Below are 7,215 nucleotides of genomic sequence, written 5' to 3'. Positions count from 1 at the left end.
CATCTGTGGTCATTTAACACTGGGAATACTTTGGTCCAGGCTCTTCTGGATTTCATAGTTTGCACTGAAAAGTCAGCTGTGATCCTAATGGGTTTTCCTTTATATGTGACTTGCTGTTTCTCTTTTGCGGCTTTCAGAATTTTCTCTTTGTTTTGTGTGTGTAGTGTTTTTACTACGATGTGCCGTGGAGAGTTTCTGTTCTGGTCCTGTCTGTTTGGTGTTCTGCATGCTTCTTGTATTTGTATGGGCATGTCTTTCTTTAAGTTTGGGAAATTTTCTTCCACAATTCTGTTGAAGATCTGGTCCATGCCATTGTCCTGGGATTCTTCTGCTTCCTGTATGCCTATGATTCGCAAGTTTGGTCTTTTGATGGTATCATTCAATTCCTGCTTATTCCATTCTTGTGATTTCTTAAATTTTTCATAGTCTTTGCTTGAGTGGTCCAGTTCGTCCACTTTATCTTCCAGTCTTGATACTCTGTTTTCCATTTCGTTCATCCTATTGGTGATGCTTTCTTCTGTCACTTCTAATCGGCTTATGGAGTGTTTCACTTCATTCTTTTTTCAGCTTGAGTATTCTTCAATATTTCTAGCTCTTTTCTGAATTCATTCAGCAGTTTATCCCTATCTTCCTTCAGCTCTATGATTACCTTGTTTGTGTGTTCTTTAAATTCACTGAATTCTTTTATCATATTCATCATTGTTCTTTTGAGTTCCATGTCCTGCATTGTCTCTAGGGGGTTCTCATTGTGCTCCTCTAGAGGATTACTGGTATTTGGTGGGGATATGTTATTTTGGTTTTTCATGTTATTATTTTTTCTCTGTGATTTTGACATGTGAATTTCTTTTGTAGTTTCTGACTCTTGTGTGATACTCAGGCCTTCAAGTTTAGTTCTGCTTCTTTTTTTGAACTTTATGTGTCTTTGTGGTTTACTTTTTGGGTATGAAGAGCTGGTTCGTCTAAGCTTCTGGTTCTCTCTTTTGATTTTATATTGTCGTGGCTGGATTGATTTTGTTTTCTGGAGTTCCACCGTGGCCCAATTCCAATGTGGGTCGGAAGTTTTCAGACTTTCTCCTTAGGTCTGGAATCTTCTAAGAATGATTTTGGCCTCAGGAACTTGGGTGTTGGACTGACCTGAGACCCTGGCAGTGGCCACGCCCCACAGGGATGCAAAGGCAGATGGGGTGGGAAGAAGCCCCAAGATTTCCCAGGGAGTGGATTGAGTAGCTGGGTTGTACTGGATGCAAAGGATCAGGGAGAGGAAAGGTAAGCCTCGGGGCCCCAGCAAGAGGCTGGCATGTGTTGCAGGACCAGGGAAGTAGAGGGATGTGAGGGCGGGGCCAGGTCCAGAAGCGGTGCCCCTGGGGCCCAAGAAAGGCACTAAGTTGGTCTGGGTGAGAAGGGTCAGGAAGCAGTATTGGTTCCCCCAGTGTCTGGGGCCCCAAGTCTAGGGATGTCGCAGGTCCCAAACTAGGAGTAGCGAACAGCGGGGGAGATGGAAGGGTGAATGTGGCTTGGGCAGTCAAGGTGTAGAAGGCTGCGCTATAGACTTACCCCAAGAGTCCTGAGGATAGGAGTGCAGGCTAGGAGAGTTAGGCGGTGGTGCAGGTCCAGGGATGCAGAGAGAGGTGAGGGCGGGGCCAGGACCAGAAGTGGTGCTCCTGGGGCCCAAGAAAGGCACTAAGTTGGTCTGGGTGAAAAGGATCAGGAAGCATTATTGGTTCCCCAGGTGTCTGGGGCCCCAAGACTAGGAATAGCGCAGGTCTCAAACTGGAAGTAGCGAACAGCAGGGGAGATGGAAGGGTGAATGTGGCTTGGGGAGTCAAGGCGTAGAGGGCTGTGCTATAGACTTTCCCCAAGAGGCCTGAGGATAGGAGTCATAATTGAACTCTTTTTAAAAAAATATTTATTGAGATTTTGTAATTTCATACAAGGGTTCTTAATCAAATTTAGACCTCCTCTCCATCCATGTCCTCCCACCAGACCTCACATATTCCATGATACACACTAAGTTCTATCAGTCAGGCATTTGTACCCAGATGTCCTTCAGTATCAGTTCATCCACTGGAGTCTAATCAGCCCATCTAGAGACTGTATGTAAGGCGCACTCTCTCTCACCTAATAGCAATCAGTCTCCAATAGTTCTCAGTCTAGGGCTAACCTGCCATCCATTTTCTCCTCCCTTCTGGACCCTTGTTTAATTGAGTTGGCATGGATCCTATGCTCAATGCCACCATTGCCATAAATTCACATATGCAATTTCCCATTGGCCTGAAAGTCTCTGATTCCCTGTGTTCATGAGCCAGCCCTGGCTCTTACAGTCTTTCTGCTCTCTCTTCCACAATGATCCCTGAGCTGTGGGTGGGTGAGTTTCAATATAGGAGTCCTATCCAAAGATACTCACACTGCAGTCTCTTATTCTTTAGAACTTAGTCAGTTGTGGCCTTCTTTGTACATTGCAGTCTGTTACATAAATAAGCTTTACTGGTGAGAGTTGAGGGATGCATTAGTTTTCTCTCTATCCCTTGTTCCACTATGTTCTATGGGTCTTAGGTGTAGATGTTTAGCTGTAGATGTATCACCTAGTACCAGGCATCTCTCAGAAATGTATTCTCATGTATTCTCAGTGTCTGAGCAGTTGTGGAATTCTGCAGTAGCCTCCATCTGTAGCAAAATGAAGCTTATTTGATGAGCGGTTTATTGTATGCTTGTCTGTAATTATAAGGATCCATATTTAGCATATGGTAAGAAATTTCATTTGTCTAGAGATATGAAAGAGATCGGATTTTTTCCCTTGGCAGTTTGCATATTATCATCTATCATTATGATAGCTAAACTTTGGACCACATAATTGAACTCTTCAGGTTTTCCATCCTTTGTCTTTAGCTGTTTACATCCGAAGGGTACTGAAAATCATCACTAGTTTCATGACCTAAGATACAATTGGAAACTAATTATTCAGTAATCCTAGCTCAGGGGATGAGACTGACATCAGTTTATTGTTCAAAGAACGGCTATCATACTTTTTCTGCAGATAGATCTTACTTAGATCTATCTACCAATTCTTTACTAGAATTGGTAGTAGGGTTTTTAGAACCTGGGTCCTGATAACTCCAATAATCCAGGTTTGATCACTCAACTTTATTAAAGTCAATTAAAGAAATAAGTAATAATGAAAAGCAGAAAAATTAGATTTACTCAGGGGAGGGGTCACATTGGGATGAGGGAAAAGTGATGAATCCGTGTGTATCCTAAGAAGAGGGGACAGTTAAAATAGAAGGCATAGTTATGCAAGAATCAACAATCTGTTCAAGTGTTGCATAGCAATTTCCTTCAACTGAAGCAATCCATCCCAGAGGGAGGGTCCCTAAAACTCAGAAATTAAGAAACTCACAAATCTTAGGAAATTTCCCAGCACTTACAAGTTTCACTAGGCCTCTTCCTGCCTCTTCCACAAGGTTATAAACTCAGGAACACTCTGACCTGTCAAACTCACTGCAAACTGTTCAGTGAGGTATAGGCATGCAATGCTCACAGTTTTCACCCATAATGTAATGGGGGATACAGCTGCCTCCCTTTGAGTTATCTGTGTCCTGCAAGTAATTTCTAACCCACAGTCCTGTAAGTAAATTCAATAAACTCACTGATTCACTAGTATAGACTTAGACAGACTCATTTCTTCAGTCTATATTCCCATACCCTATCTAGGACAAATGAACTTTCATTTTCATATCTGGTCAGGAAATATCACACAATGCAATTAGTGCCCAAACTGACAAAATTGAAGGTGAGGTAGGGAAGAATGTTCTCATGGACCTGCATTGGGTGATGGGTTATATAAAATGATTTGTGACAAGTCCACAGGGGTGATCCAGATATGGCTGCTTTTCTCCATGTGATGTGGGATCCTGTGCCTCCCTCTGTAATGGATTCATGCTTACTGAGATAAGTGATTGGACATGAAATCAAGGCCAAGTCATCTATGAGAATGATGTCTTTGGAAAGAATCCCAGACTGGCCATCTTTATCTCTGTGACATTTCCATCAGAGGATATTGTTATTCCATGTATAAAATGACTCTAATGAATCTGGTAATGGGAAGGTCTTCCATGAAGAAGAAAGTGAGAACCATCTGCCAAAGAATGTCTCATTCAGTGACTCCAGCATATATTTTTAACAGGGATTCTTCAGCTGTTCACTGCTAAATATTGTGAAATAACTCTGATAATAACTACTTATCTGCTACCTATCTTTGTGTACTACTTCTACACTTTCTCCATCAAAAGCAAGACTATGGTAGATCATTCTCTTGACCATATACAATGCAAAGAGATTCCTAGCTGACGTGTTTTTTACCTAACTCTGTTTTCTCTTTTCTCTTTTTTTAAAATCTTTTAACTATTTTGCATATTTTTGTTGAATTTTTGTGCATTTCACACAAAAATTCTTAACAATCTTTATAATCCTTTCCCCATCTGTACTTCCTCAATGCTCCCCACCACACTTCATACATTTTGTAATACATCTTAAGTCTTATTGAGTGAAATTTGTGTACCCAGATGTTTCTTAGTGAAAGTTCATGTACTGGAGTCTAGTCAGCCTATCTAGAATCTCCCCCTTAAAGGAGATCAGCTCTCCCTCACTCAGGAGTAATCAGCTGCCAATAGTTCTTCAGCTAAGGTTGGGGTCTGCTGCCCATTTCCCAGTTCTGTGCTGGGTTTTTGTCTGATTGAATTTTTATGGATCTTGTGCATCCTGTAAGTAGAACTAAATATTTGTTGAAAGAATAGGAAGATTTGTAGTGAAGAGTGATTTCCATATGAAGATTATGATGGATAGATATTTTTCCAAAGTGGAAAAGAAATGCCGGAAAGCCGAAACAAGTCTTGAGGAGCTAATTTATTTAAGGACTGAAATAAGGTACGAAAAGTTTAAAACTTAGAGATTGTATATATATGGCATATAGTATATATTTATAATATTTTGCATCATATATAATATATGTTATTAAATTCTGTAAAGTCAAAGCTCAAAACATTGTTATCAAAGGTCTACTAAAATCTAGAGAATTCTCTTAAATTATTGATCTGTCATTAGAAACAGCTGTAAGTACTGGCCTAAAAGAACAAAAGTATTGGGCTGGAGAGATGGCCCAGCAGTTAAGAGCACTAACTGCTCTTGCAGAGGACCCAGATTCAATTCCCAGCAACCACATAGCAGCTAACAACCATCCACAACTCCAGTTCCAGGAGATCTGATGCCTTCTTCTGATCTCTGTGAGCATTGCATGACACAGATGCACTTATACATGTTCAAGGAAAACACTTAAACACGTAAAATAAAACCATATCTAATCAAAATTTATTTTAAAATGTTTTGAGTTTTTTTCCAAAATTTATCTAAGTGCTTCACAAAAGTTAAACTGGTGTATGTGACCTGCTAAGTGTTCAATAATCATACTTGGAGGACTATAGTAATGTCATCAGAGGGACTAAAATGGGCAATATTTTGACCCTTGCATTCCCCAAAGTGAACTAGATTCCAGGAGACCATGAAGCACCAATGTCTCAAAATGTCTCATACCTCTAGTAATCTTGAAGACTCTGCTGAGTGAACTCTAATCTGTGTAAATCTGCAAAAATGGGAGTATTCACAGAGGAAACATCCTCAAAGCTCTCAAGAAGAGATATGGTCTATTAAGGCCTTGAACTCATTCTCACATAGGTAAAACAACTGGCCAAATCCCTCTATGCACCCAGTGTCAGTCTGAAGCAGTCTGATTGACTCAGTGTCTGTCTCTTAAATATTTTTAAGATCTCAACTCTTGAGGGAAGAAGCTTAGGTAGGTGGACAGATGTTAAGAGGCTTTGACTCTCTCTTCCGTCACAGCATTCTGCTCCAAAATTTCTGAAACCAGAGAATTCCCTAAAACTCCCTGCTGTTAAGGTCAAATTCTCAGTCACTCCAAAATGAACCTCAACAATGTCATTGATCAGAACCTGACAGTCCAAGAGATGGGTTGCTAACCTGCTATAGTTCTGTAAAACAGCAAGAGTCTCTATCTTCTTGAGGGCCTCCATGGAGCTATCTGTGTGTTCTTTAAAAAGACAATGCTTCTTCTTTAGCAATAAGTGAACTCTCCTAGAAGATGGTGCACAGATGCTAGAGACAAAGCCATAATGATTTAGCAAGCTTCCAATGCATGGCTAACATTTTCACTCTCTTGTTTGCTTCCTTTGGTTACCCCTTTTATACTAATTACTCTAGGGCTCCTCTTACTCTCCTGTTTTATTAACCTCTTAAAGAAGATTTTGACCAATTGGATCATTGCAATTTCCCAAGGAACCTTCAGTAACTCAATAAAACTATCCTCATCTTTCATGGCCTTTGTTCCCAGAAACTTTGACTCTCCCTGAGAGAATGCATTATCAGAGACATTTCTCCCTCCTCCTCAAAAACCATAGAGCTTGAAATGTGAATAATGAGAACAACTCAGAGGCAACCTTGACCCAGCCCTCTTCCCTCCCATGAATTGCACTCCAGACCATTAATATCACTCCATTAACACTACCTGGCAAATGGAATTTAACCCTTTAGACTCCCCAGCCCAATTAAAACCCTGGCCTGTGAAAGTACTTCATCTCTCCCCTTTACTGTGGAGAAGCTTTCTCAGGTTCATCCGCCATCATGATCCACCTTGCTCCTCATCTTTCTTTTCTTCTTACACAGTGAGGAACTGCTTTTTTAATGGAAATAATAAGCTTATATGAAATGAATAAAATAAATACTCTGGGTAGAAAAATAATCCAAGTTCATTACAGTGCTTAGTGACAGAATGTTTTTACTCTATTGTGTTATGTTTAATTATTAGAGCTCTAATTACTATGATTAAAATAGTTCAGTGTGTTGTGATTGTATTTGATGAGAATTACGTACACACTCTTTTCTCCTTTGCAGTTGCTCTCCAGAGACTTTACTATCCCTTGTCTGTGGTGGAACTCTCCATTTTTCAACCTATTTGATAATCATGCCAATGCTTTAATATTGTATTGTTCAATAGTACTCAACATTTACAAAGACATTTCAACCATTTATTAACTTCTAAATATTTTAAATACTTTCAATATATAAGTACTTGGTAACAAAAATTTATAGTTATTTCTATTCACTAATAATCAATATGAAAAAATTTCAGGATATTAAAGTCTCTGGAGA

The sequence above is a fragment of the Nannospalax galili genome, unplaced genomic scaffold (assembly GCF_000622305.1).
Source record: "Nannospalax galili isolate Female #2095 unplaced genomic scaffold, S.galili_v1.0 scaffold1852, whole genome shotgun sequence".
NCBI classification, from domain to species: domain Eukaryota; kingdom Metazoa; phylum Chordata; class Mammalia; order Rodentia; family Spalacidae; genus Nannospalax; species Nannospalax galili.
This window is presented reverse-complemented; position numbering follows the sequence as displayed.